This window comes from Bison bison, unplaced genomic scaffold (genome assembly GCF_000754665.1).
Source record: "Bison bison bison isolate TAMUID 2011002044 unplaced genomic scaffold, Bison_UMD1.0 scf7180017862549, whole genome shotgun sequence".
NCBI classification, from domain to species: domain Eukaryota; kingdom Metazoa; phylum Chordata; class Mammalia; order Artiodactyla; family Bovidae; genus Bison; species Bison bison.
Window position 1 is genome coordinate 11,033 of NW_011493121.1, and position 12,477 is coordinate 23,509.

At 36.0% G+C, this 12,477-nt stretch overlaps 1 pseudogene; it reads right to left on the bottom strand.

Moving 5' to 3' along the window:
* Positions 1 to 9,061: 9,061 nt before the first annotated feature.
* LOC104983413 lies at positions 9,062 to 9,994 on the bottom strand (annotated as a pseudogene).
* Positions 9,995 to 12,477: the final 2,483 nt, after the last annotated feature.

The window sequence follows — 12,477 nt, forward strand, 5'->3', positions numbered from 1 at the left end:
AGGGAGAAAAATCCAATCAATAAAATTAGAAATGAAAATGGAGAGATCACAACAGACAACACAGAAATACAAAGGATCATAAGAGACTACTATCAGCAATTATATGCCAATAAAATGGACAACGTGGAAGAAATGGACACATTCTTAGAAAAGTACAACTTTCCAAAACTGGACCAGGAAGAAATAGAAAATCTAACAGACCCATCACAAGCACGGAAATTGAAACTGTAATCAGAAATCTTCCAGCAAACCAAAGCCCCGGTCCAGACGGCTTCACAGCTGAATTCTACCAAAAATTTAGAGAAGAGCTAACATCTATCCTACTCAAACTCTTCAAGAAAATTGCAGAGGAAGGTAAACTTCTAAACTCATTCTATGAGGTCACCATCACTCTAATACGAAAACTTGACACAGATGCCACAAAAAAAGAAAACTACAGGAATATCACTGATGAACATAGATGCAAAAATCCTTAACAAAATTCTAGCAATCAGAATCCAACAACACATTAAAAAGATCATACACCATGACCAAGTGGGCTTTATCCCAGGGATGCAAGCATTCTTCAATATCTGCAAATCAGTCAATGTAATACACCACATTAACAAATTGAAAAATAAAAACCATATGATTATCTCAATAGATGCAGAGAAAGCCTTTGACAAAATTCAACATCCACTTATGATAAAAACTCTTCAGAAAGCAGGAATAGAAGAAACATACCTCAACATAATAAAAGCTATATATGACAAACCCACAGCAAACATTATCCTCAATGGTGAAAAATTGAAAGCATTTCCTCTAAAGTCAGGAACAAGACAAGGGTGCCCACTTTCACCATTACTATTCAACATAGTTTTGTTAGTTTTGGCCACAGCAATCAGAGCAGAAAAAGAAATAAAAGGAATCCAAATTGGAAAAGAAGAAGTAAAACTCTCACTGTTTGCAGATGACATGATCCTCTACATAGAAAACCCTAAAGACTCCACCAGAAAATTACTAGAACTAATCAATGACTATAGTAAAGTTGCAGGATATAAAATCAACACACAGAAATCCCTTGCATTCCTATACACTAATAATGAGAAAACTGAAAGAGAAATTAAGGAAACAATTCCTTTCACCATTGCAATGGAAAGAATAAAATACTTAGGAATATATCTACATAAAGAAACTAAAGACCTATATATAGAAAACTATAAAACACTGGTGAAAGAAATCAAAGAATACACTAATAGATGGAGAAATATACCATGTTCATGGATTGGAAGAATCAATATAGTGAAAATGAGTATACTACCCAAAGCAATTTATAGATTCAATGCAATCCCTATCAAGCTACCACCGGTATTCTTCACAGAGCTAGAACAAATAATTTCACAATTTGTATGGAAATACAAAAAACCTCGAATAGCCAAAGCAATCTTGAGAAAGAAGAATGGAACTGGAGGAATCAACCTGCCTGACTTCAGGCTCCACTACAAAGCCACAGCCATCAAGACAGTATGGTACTGGCACAAAGACAGAAATATATATCAGTGGAACAAAATAGAAAGCCCAGAGATAAAGCCATGCACATATGGACACCTTATCTTTGACAAAGGAGGCAAGAATATACAATGGATTAAAGACAATCTCTTTAACAAGTGGTGCTGGGGAAACTGGTCAACCACTTGCAAAAGAATGAAACTAGAACACTTTCTAACACCATACACAAAAATAAACTCAAAATGGATTAAAGATCTAAACATAAGACCAGAAACTATCAAACCTCTAGAGGAGAACATAGGCAAAATATCTCCGACATACATCACACAGGATCCTCTATGACCCATCTCCCAGAATACTGGAAATAAAAGCAAAAATAAACAAATGAGACCTAATTAAACTTAAAAGCTTCTGCACAACAAAGGAAACTATAAGCTAGGTGAAAAGACAGCCTTCAGAATGGGAGAAAATAATAGCAAATGAAGCAACGGACAAACACCTAATCTCAAAAATATACAAGCAACCCCTACAGCTCAATTCCAGAAAAATAAACGACCCAATCAAAAAATGGGCCAAAGAACTAAATAGACATTTCTCCAAAGAAGACATACAGATGGCTAACAAACACATAAAAAGACGCTCAACATCACTCATTATCAGAGAAATGCAAATCAAAACCACAATGACGTACCATTTCACGCCAGTCAGAATGGCTGTGATCCAAAAGTCTACAAGCAATAAATGCTGGAGAGGATGTGGAGAAAAGGGAACCCTCTTACACTGTTGGTGGGAATGCAAACTAGTACAGCCACTATGGAGAACAGTGTGGAGATTCCTTAAAAAACTGGAAATAGAACTGCCTTATGATCCAGCAATCCCACTGCTGGGCATACACACTGAGGAAACCAGAAGGGAAAGAGACACGTGTACCCCAATGTTCATCGCAGCACTGTTTAGAATAGCCAGGACATGGAAGCAACCTAGATGTCCATCAGCAGATGAATGGATAAGAAAGCAGTGGTACATATACACAATGGAGTATTACTCAGCCATTAAAAAGAATGCATTTGAGTCAGTTCTAATGAGGTGGGTGAAACTGGAGCCTATTATACAGAGTGAAGTAAGCCAGAAAGAAAAACACCAATACAGTATATTAACGCATATATATGGAATTTAGAAAGATGGTAACAATAACCCTATATATGAGACAGCAAAAGAGACACTGATGTATAGAATTGTCTTTTGGACTCTGTGGGAGAGGGAGAGGGTGGGATGATTTGGGAGAATGGCATTGAAACATGTATAATATCATATATGAAACGAGTCACCAGTCCAGGTTCGATGCAGGATACTGGATGCTTGGGGCTGGTGCACTGGGACGACCCAGAGGGATGGTATGGGGAGGGACGGGGGAGGGGGGTGCAGGATGGGGAACACATGTATACCTGTGGCAGATTCATTTTAATATATGCAAAACCAATACAATATTGTAAATTTAAAAATAAATTTAAATTTAAAAAAATAAAAATAAAATAAAATAAAGGGAAATGATCTAATATCAATGATCTACACTGTCACCTTCAAAAGTTGAATAACGAAGATGAAATTAAACTAAAAGTAAGCAAAAGAAAGGAAATAATAAATGTTTACACCAGTGTCCTATTGAACACTTAAGAGGAATGCCAATGCTAAACAAACTCTTTCAGAAAATAGAGAAGAAGGGAGTATTTCCCAAGTCATGTAATGAAACCAGCACTAAGTTGGTACAGAAACTAGACAAAAAACATCATAAGAAGAGCAAAATATTGCTTATTATCACTCATGATTACAGACCCAAAAATTATTACCTAGTAATTAACCTAGTAATTAGACAAAAAAAATTAGTAACTGAAATCCAGATTGATTTTAAAAGGATAACACATTATGATCAAGAGTCCACTGCCAAGAGGCAAAGTTAGTTTAACTCATGAAAATTAACCAGTGAAATTCTCCATGTTAATTGAATAAAGAAGAAAATGAAGAAATGCAGAAAAAATGCTGGACAAAATTTCACACCCTTTCATGACAATCACAGCAAACCAAGACGAGAATGAAACTTTCTAATCCTAATAGATGATACAGAAAAAAAAAAAAGCTAAACATATCTATTGATAAAAGACTGACTACTTCCCCTGAAAATTGAGAATAAGGCAAGGATTCTGGGTCTCAGTTCTTACAGTCAAAATTAATCTAGAAATCACAGACAGTGCAACAAAGTAAGATAGCAATATAAAAGGAACAGCAGTTGGACAGGTAGAAATAACAGTCTTTATTTGTGAATGACATGAACTTGTACCTATAAAATTCTTAAAAATTTATTGAAGCATTCTTGCCTGGGAAATCTCATGGATAGAGGAGCCTGGTGGGCTACAGTCCATGGGGTCACAAAGAGTCAGACACGACTTAGTGATTAAACAACATTCAAATGAACAAACATTTACTGAAGGCCTACTGTGTGTCCAGCAAAAATAAGTAAAGCACAGTTCCATCCTCATGCAGCATTGAGACCATGACTTGGGAGGGTCTTTCCTCCTGTTCAGTACCCCTCCAGCTGCACCTTCCTTCTCATCTAGGAACTCCCTCCCTCCTGTTCAATCTTGGTGAGTGTGTGTCAAACAGAGAGCCCTGGTCCCTAGTCTAGAGCTGGACACAGGACTGAGGCTTGATCAGGCTGACTTTCTCCAGTGCTTTGACTCTTGAGCAGAAGGATAAAGAAGGAAGACGACAGGCCCTGAGTTGTTCCTGTGAACTTGAGGCTGTTCATTCACTTTTGCTCTGGACTCCCTGGCACTACCCTAGTAATTGGACTCTGAGAGCCTGGGTTATCCTGGCATCCATCATTCTTCCAACAATCTTTGAAGAAAATTTGTCAGAGTCAGCCTCCAGTTCTGCAAGCTATAGGTTAAAATGAAATTCTCTACATTTTCAGACTTGGTGAAAGCTTTATTCCCTGCACTAAAAAACAGGACTTTTCAGAAATGAAATCACTGAAACATTGAAACTAAGTCAAAAAGATAATGTAGAAAGAAAAGTAAACTGAAGGTACTGACTCTCAGACTCAGACAGAGCATTCAAATGAGGGATGTAACTTCCCAACACTATCAATACTGAGGCTGGATTATGTTTAAATTGCCACAACAGAAACTCAATTTTTTAAATTAATTTATTTATTTTTATTGGAGGATAATTACTTTACAATACTGTGATGGGTTTTGCTATACATCAACATGAATCAGTCATGGGTACACATATATCCCCCCATCCTGAACCCCACTTCCTGTCTCTCTCCCCACCCCATCCCTCTGGGTTGTCCCAGAGCACCAACTTTGGGTGCCTCATGCATCAAACTTGCACTGGTCATCTATTTTACATATGATAATATACATGTTTCAATGATATTCTCTCAAATCATCCCACCCTCGCCTTCTCCCACAGAGTCCAAAAGTCTGTTCTTTACATCTGTGTCTATTTTACTGCTCTGCATCTATTTTACCATCTTCCTAAATTCCATGTTAGTTGCTCAATCATGTCTGATTCTTTGTGACCCCATGGACTGTAGCCTGCCAGGTTCCTCTGTCCATGGAGTTTTCCAGGCAGGGATACTGGAGTGGGTATGTGTGCATTAATATACACTATCTGTGTTTCTCTTTCTGACTTATTTCATTCTGTATAATAGGCTCCAGTTCCATCCACCTCATTAGAACTGACTCAAATGTGTTCCTTTTATAGCTGAGTACTATTCCATGTGTATATGTACCACAAATCCCTTATCTGTTCATCTGCCAATGGACATTTAGGTTGTTTCCATGTCCTAGCTATTGTAAACAGTGCTGCAGTGAACACTGGGGTACATGTGTCTCTTTCAATTCTGGTTTCCTCGGGGTGTATGCCCAGAAGTGGGATTGCTGTGTCATATGGAAGTTCTGTTTCCAGTTTGTTAAGGAATCTCCACACTGTTCTCCATAGTGGTTGTACAAGTTTGCATTCCCACCAACAGAGTAAGAGGGTTCTCTTTTCTCCACACCCTCTTCAGCATTTATTGTTTGTAGACATTTTGATGACAGTCATTCTGACTGGAATGAGATGATACCTCGTTGTGGTTTCAATTTGCATTTCTCTAATAATGAATGATGTTGAGCATCTTTTCATTTATTTTTAGCCATCTGTATGTCTTCTTTGGAGAAATGTCTGTTTAATTCTTCTGCCCACTTTTTGATTGGGTTGTTCATTTTTCTGGTATTGAGCAGCACAAGCTGCTTGTATATTTAGGAGATTAATTCTTTGTCAGTTGTTTCATTTGCTATTATTTTCTCCCATTCTGAAGCCAGTCTTTTCACTTTGCTTATACTTTCCTTCATTGTGCAAAAGCTTTTAGCTTTAATTAGGCCCCATTTGTTTATATTTGTTTTTATTTCCATTACTCTGGGAAGTGGGTCATTGAGGATCTTGATGTGATTTATGACAGAGAGTATCTGCCTATGTTTTCCTCTAAGAGTTTTATAGTTTCTGGTCTTACATTTAGATATGTAATCCATTTTGAGTTTATTTTGTATATAGTGTTAGAAAGTGTTCTAGTTTCATTCTTTTACATGTGGTTGACAGTTTTCTCAGCACCACTTGTTAAAAAGACTGTCTTTTCTCCATTGTATACTTTTGCCTTCTTTGTCAAAGATAAGGTGTCCATCAGTTCAGTTCAGTCGCTCAGTCACGTTCACCTCTTTGCAACCCCATAGACTGCAGCACTCCAGGTTTCCCTGTCCATCACCAACTCCCAGACCTTTCTCAACTTATGTCCATTGCATCGGTGATGCCATCCAACCATTTCATCCTCTGTCGTCCTCTTCTCCTCCTGCCTTCAATCTTTCCCAGCATCAGTTCTTCGTATCACGTGTCCGAAGTATTGGAGTTTCAGCTTCAACATCAGTCCTTTCAATGAACACCCAGGACTGATTTCCTTTAGGATGGATTGATTGGATCTCCTTGCAGTCCAAGGGACTCTCAAGAGTCCTCTCCAACACCACAGTTCAAAAACATCAATTTATCTCTGGACTTTCTGTTTTGTTCCATTGATCTATATTTCTGTCTTTGTGCTAGTACCATACTGTCTTGATGACTGTAGCTTTGTAGTACAGTCTGAAGTCAATTTATTGCATTCCTTGATTACTGAAATATGTCACTGATCAAGATTTTAGGTTATTTTTAGTTGGCAATCTGACAGTCTTCCACTGGGGATAATTTAAAGACAGCCATAACAAGAGACAAAAAAAAAAAACTTCCTAGATAGACTTAAGTGAAGTTTTGGCAGCCTTTAGACCAAAGTGCTGGTCTTAAATGAATGGTAAATAGATTGTCCACAATCCCTTTTGAAATATAAATACTTTGCATTTATTTTCTAAAAATTATTAAAAGTCTTCCAGAAATAAAATGTGCAGTTAGCACAGTCACAGGATACAAGGTCAATATATGAAAACTCAGTTGTATTTCTATGCCATTACAATTGCATTCAAAACATTAAATAGTTATGGATAAATTTTACCAAACATACACAAGATCAATATAATAAAAACTTCAAATGCTTCTGAGAGAAATTTAAAAGATGTAAATAAATGGAGATACACACTGTGTTCCTGAATCAGAAGACTCAACATTGCCAAGATGTCAGTTCCTCCCAAATTGGTCCATAAATTCAGTGCAATCACAATGAAAATGCTGTCATGCTTTTTTGTAGAAACATGTATTTCATTAAAGGTTAAAACTTGCTCTTTGGAAGACAGTATTAGAAAATAAAAAGCACACCACAGACTGGAAGAACATCTTACAAAACATTTATCTGACATAGGACTTGAGTTAAGAATGTACAAGTAATATTTAGAACTCAGTAATAAAAAGATAAATGACCCAATAAAAATGGGTAGAATATTTTAACATAAACATGACAAAATAAGATATAGGAGGTACATGAAAAGATGGTCAACATCATAGCCTTTAAGTAAATGCAAATTAGAACCACAATGAGATATAACTATAAACTGACTGGAAAGGCTAAAAGTATAAAGACTCACAATACCAGGTGTTATAGAAAATGTGGGGTAATTGTAACTCTCATACACTGTTTTCTGGAAGGAAATGGTATAGCTACTTTGAAAACATTTTGAAAATTTCTAATAAAGGCAAACATATACTTAGTTTATGATTCATCAATCCCACTGTTAGGTGTTTACCTAAATTTAGGGAAAACACTTACCCACACAAACACTTGTATACCAATCTTTATAAGAGCTTTATTCATAATAACCAAAAAAGTAAATACTTTCAAAAACTCATTATCAGATAAATGGATATATTGTGCCATATACATACAATGGAATTCTAATCAGCAAGTAAAAGGGGGGAGCCATTGATGCATGTCTAAATTTCAAAACCATCATGCTAAGTGAAAGAAGCCAAACTCAAAGATTATACACTGTATTCTTACATTTATATGAAATTCTTAAAAAAAATGAAAGAGGCAAAACTATTATGACAAAATCAATGGTTGCTTCAGGCACGGGTAAAAGAACTGACAGCAAAAGGACAGCATTCCTTGGAGAGCGATGGAAATGTACTATCTCTTGATTGTGGTGATATTTATACAATTATATATTTGTCAAAACTCATTGAACTGTACATTTTAAATGGATGAATTTTATTATATGTAAATTATACTTCAATAAGCCTTAAAAAGGAGAACCATTTATATGTTGAAAGACTGGAATGCTACATGTGGAATGCCAAATGGTAAGTTTTCCATGGAGGCAGGAAGAGTAAACGTTTTCACACTTTGCAAAGTTTGTGTGATATGTGAAATGATCCATCATGTGGCCCCAATTATTTAGGAAAAATTCTATTACCCAATAAGCCTTGGTTGAGAGGTGGATTCAAAGACATGAGTCTGTACCCTATAGTCATGATCATGTCTAGTGAAAGATAAAGAGAATGAAGAGAGGGGAAGACATATACCCTGGAGAGAGTCAATGAATAAAGGAATTGATGAATGAATGAATCATTTGAACAGGTAATTCTTTATATCTTTCAATGCAACAAGTGTATATATAGGTCCATAAGACAAAATGCTCAAAAAATTTAGTATCTTGAATAAAGTGTATTTCAGCCAAAGAATTTTTACCACTTATGTAAATGTAATGACTGTCAATGACCAAAAACTCTCTTAGCCTAATCTTTGCTATGTTGACTCTCTCTTTCTGTAGATACTAAAGTTTGCTCCATAAATTAGTATATTAATTTTAAAACCAGGCCCTTAATTTCTGGGAACACTAAATATAGAATAATTAAAGATTAAAGTTGTACAAATCAAAAAGGTTATCTTTAGAAAATATTTCAGAATGAACAAATAAAAAGAACAACAAATTTTGGGGCAGAACTTTTCTTCTATGCTTGGTGGGTTGTAGACCAAAAATACCATCCCATCTCAAAGGTGCAGAGGAAACCTCTGAGATAAGACTCTCTGAACAAAAGTTGCTGGACAGGTGATCTCTCACATCTCCCTACCCCAGCCCATTAATCTTTTAACTGCCCCTTTTACATCTTTGTTTCTGAGAGTGTAGATTAGAGGGTTGAGGCTAGGTGTGACAACAGTATAAAAGAGGGCAATGAACTTGCCCTGATCTTGAGAATTTCATGATGGTGGGTGTAGATATATGCACATGATTGGAATGAAAAAGAGGGATACAACCATAAGATGAGCTCCACACGTCCCAAAGACTTTCTGGAGTCCAGTTGTTGACTGCATCCTCAGCACCGCCCAGGCAATGGCACCATAGGAGCTGAGAATGAGGATGAGAGGTATAAGAACAAAAATGGAGCTCATGACCATGAGGGTTAGCTCATTAGCACGGGTATCAATGCATGACAGTCGAAGCAGTGCTGGAACTTCACAAAGGAAATGGTCCACTTGGCGATGTCCACACAGGGGTACCCAGAAGGTAAATGAGGAATGAAGTGCTGAGGTGGTAAAGCCACTTACCCAAGAAGCCACAGCCAACAGATGGCAGAAACGAGGGTGCATGAGGACAGTGTAATGCAGGGGTCTACACACAGCTGCATAACGGTCATAGGACATCACCACCAATAGCACACATTCAGCAGTTCCCAGTGCAAGGACAAAATAAAGTTGAATCATGCAACCAGAATAAGAGATGGTTTTCTCTGGCCCCTGGAGGTTGAACAGCAACTGGGGGATGGAACTCGTGGTGTAGCAGAGATCCAGAAAAGAGAGGTTTGAGAGGAAGAAGTACATAGGAGTGTGGAGATGGGAATCCAGATATGACAAGAAAATGATGAACAGGTTACCTATCAGTGTCATCAGGTAGAACATCAAGACAACCACAAAGAGAACTAACTCAAGATGAGGCCAGTTAGAAAAACCCAGCAGAACAAAGTAACCAGAACTTGCATTTTTTTCCTTCATCTTTCTTATTCTTTCAATACCTTTCAATATTCTTTCAAGAATCATATAAACTGAAAGTCCACCCCCTCATTGTCAAACCCTTGCAAACTGATTGAGGGAGAAAATACATTATACTGCCATTATAACAATAGGATTTTTATAGTTTTGTTTTTATGTTTCATTCAGACATTTGTCCTGCTGTAGATACTATCAATAGCTTCTCATCTGAATCAGTTATTTTTTATGTATGTCAGCATTTGGATAAATGAAGATTAAAGACTTTTCATAGCTAAGAAAATTTTCATTTTAAAAACTCTCTTTGCTTAGGGAAAAAAAAAACCTCTACCCCCTTTTCCTCATTTTCAGGTTATTTCTGATTTTGTGGTTACATAGAAAGAAATATCTGCAGTCTTAACAATCTTGCACAAAGGTGAGAATTTATCATGAGATAAAAACAATTCAGCAGTAACTTTAAAGTGTTAACATTGGATGAAAAAAGTAAACTTCAATTGATATGTTTATAGACAAAATAAAACATTCATACTTGTTTATTTATGCTATCAGCTTATTTCCAGACACAAATAACATGCAAATGTAAATATAAACAAAGACACATGCATGCATGAGCACACACCAACTGATCAATATTCATAATAATGAGTTTAGCTGAAATCACTGCACAGGTATCAACACACGATCATCGTAGAAGTGCTAAAACCACAGAAGTGCTCCACAGAGCAATGTCCACACAAGGAAACCCAGAAGGTAAAGAAGAAATGAAATGCTGAGGTGTAAAAGCTACTTATCCAAGTGGCCTTTATGGAAACAACAAACAACAAAAATAAAACAGCTAATAATCTGGATTAATTGAAAAATGAAGTAGATTGGGGAATTTGGTGATAAAATACTCCCAAACATAAATGAGAATACAACTTGTTTTGGAAGATTAAAAAAAAAAAAGACGAAGGAAACTGTTAAGAGGGAGCAACTGTTAAGAGGGAGGGTGGTTGGAGCAGGAAAGCAGAGAGGAACTCTGATTGTGGTATTTGGAATACAAAGTGTGTATTTTGAGTGTCTATGAAACATGAACAACAGGGTTTAAAGATTGCGCCCACAAAACTGCATATGCTTTAGAACAATAGGTAAGACATTAAATTCTGAGTCACAACCTACAATTACATAATATGTCTAGGTTTTCCACAATTTGGAATGGGAAATTCCAAAGATAAAATTCACTAACTTTTAATAGACAAAGATATGTGAACATTACATAAAATCCAATGACAAGGACATCTTCTCATGGTTCATTTGTAAAAAATAAGGTTAAGAAATTTGAATGTGTACTAATAGTTTGATTTTCAGTTGCTTATTTTCTCATGTGCATTATCTATTTGTCACAGAAAAAAAATAACACTTTCATTATATAGTTATTGATGCAAGGCACAGTATCCCATCATATAAATATTCCCAAATAGCTTTGCCTTACTACTTCTGCTTCTCTCACATTCTCTGATAGAATATAGCAAAAGACAAATTCAACCAAAACAGATTCACCTGCAGTCTTTTGAGGATGTTTATTTGCTCTAATATTGTAATCTTGAATCTTTAAAAAGCTATAAGAGATGTCTAATTAGTTGAGTTACAAGCTGGAGAGCTAGGAACATTGAATTTGGCTAAGATTGATTTAGGCAGGCATAAAGACAGTAATGCACCACTTAATATTATTGACAATGAAAATAACTATTAACCTTTTGAGATATGATGGGCAAATTCTAAGGGATTTTTTAAATTTCCTTAGAATTGGAGTTAATACATCACAAGATATTTGAATTCAAATACTGTGGGTACCTTTTTTGATGCAGACATAATTTTTCTGCCTTATAAAGCTGCCTGAATTTCACATTACATTAATTAAAAGAAATTGGGAGTTCTGTGGTATTTTTTATATTATCTTTCTTTAAGCATTCTTCTCAAAGGAAAAAGGAAAAAAAGTAAAAAGGGATAAGAGATTAGGGATGAAAAACTACAGAATTCGGGAAATTAAATTTCAAAGCTTTATGGTTTGATTTCCTTCTTAACAGATAAAAGGGAAATAAAGACCCTATCAAAGATATCTTTTATAAACCATAGAATAAAATATTTCCCTTAAGTCAAATATTATGGGGAAAGTGGATGGCTTGGCACTTTCTTCTCACCCTCATTGTTACTAATAAACATTTTTCTAGTTCTTGTCATATTCATTCCTTTATATTAAACCTGGTTTAGCACTCCATCAACTTCTTTCAGTAGTGACCTTCCTGTGTTTGCTCACCTTCCCTGCTGTTCTCTTTCTTTCTATGCCCTAATCATATATAAACTGATGAGAGGCTCTCTTGATATCATGTGACCTGAAATATTAACCTAATGGCCCTCCTATCCCACCTGCACTAATGTATATAATCTAACTGTGGAAAGCAATCTGAAAATAACTGATTATCATTGTTACAAATGAGACAAGTTTGTAC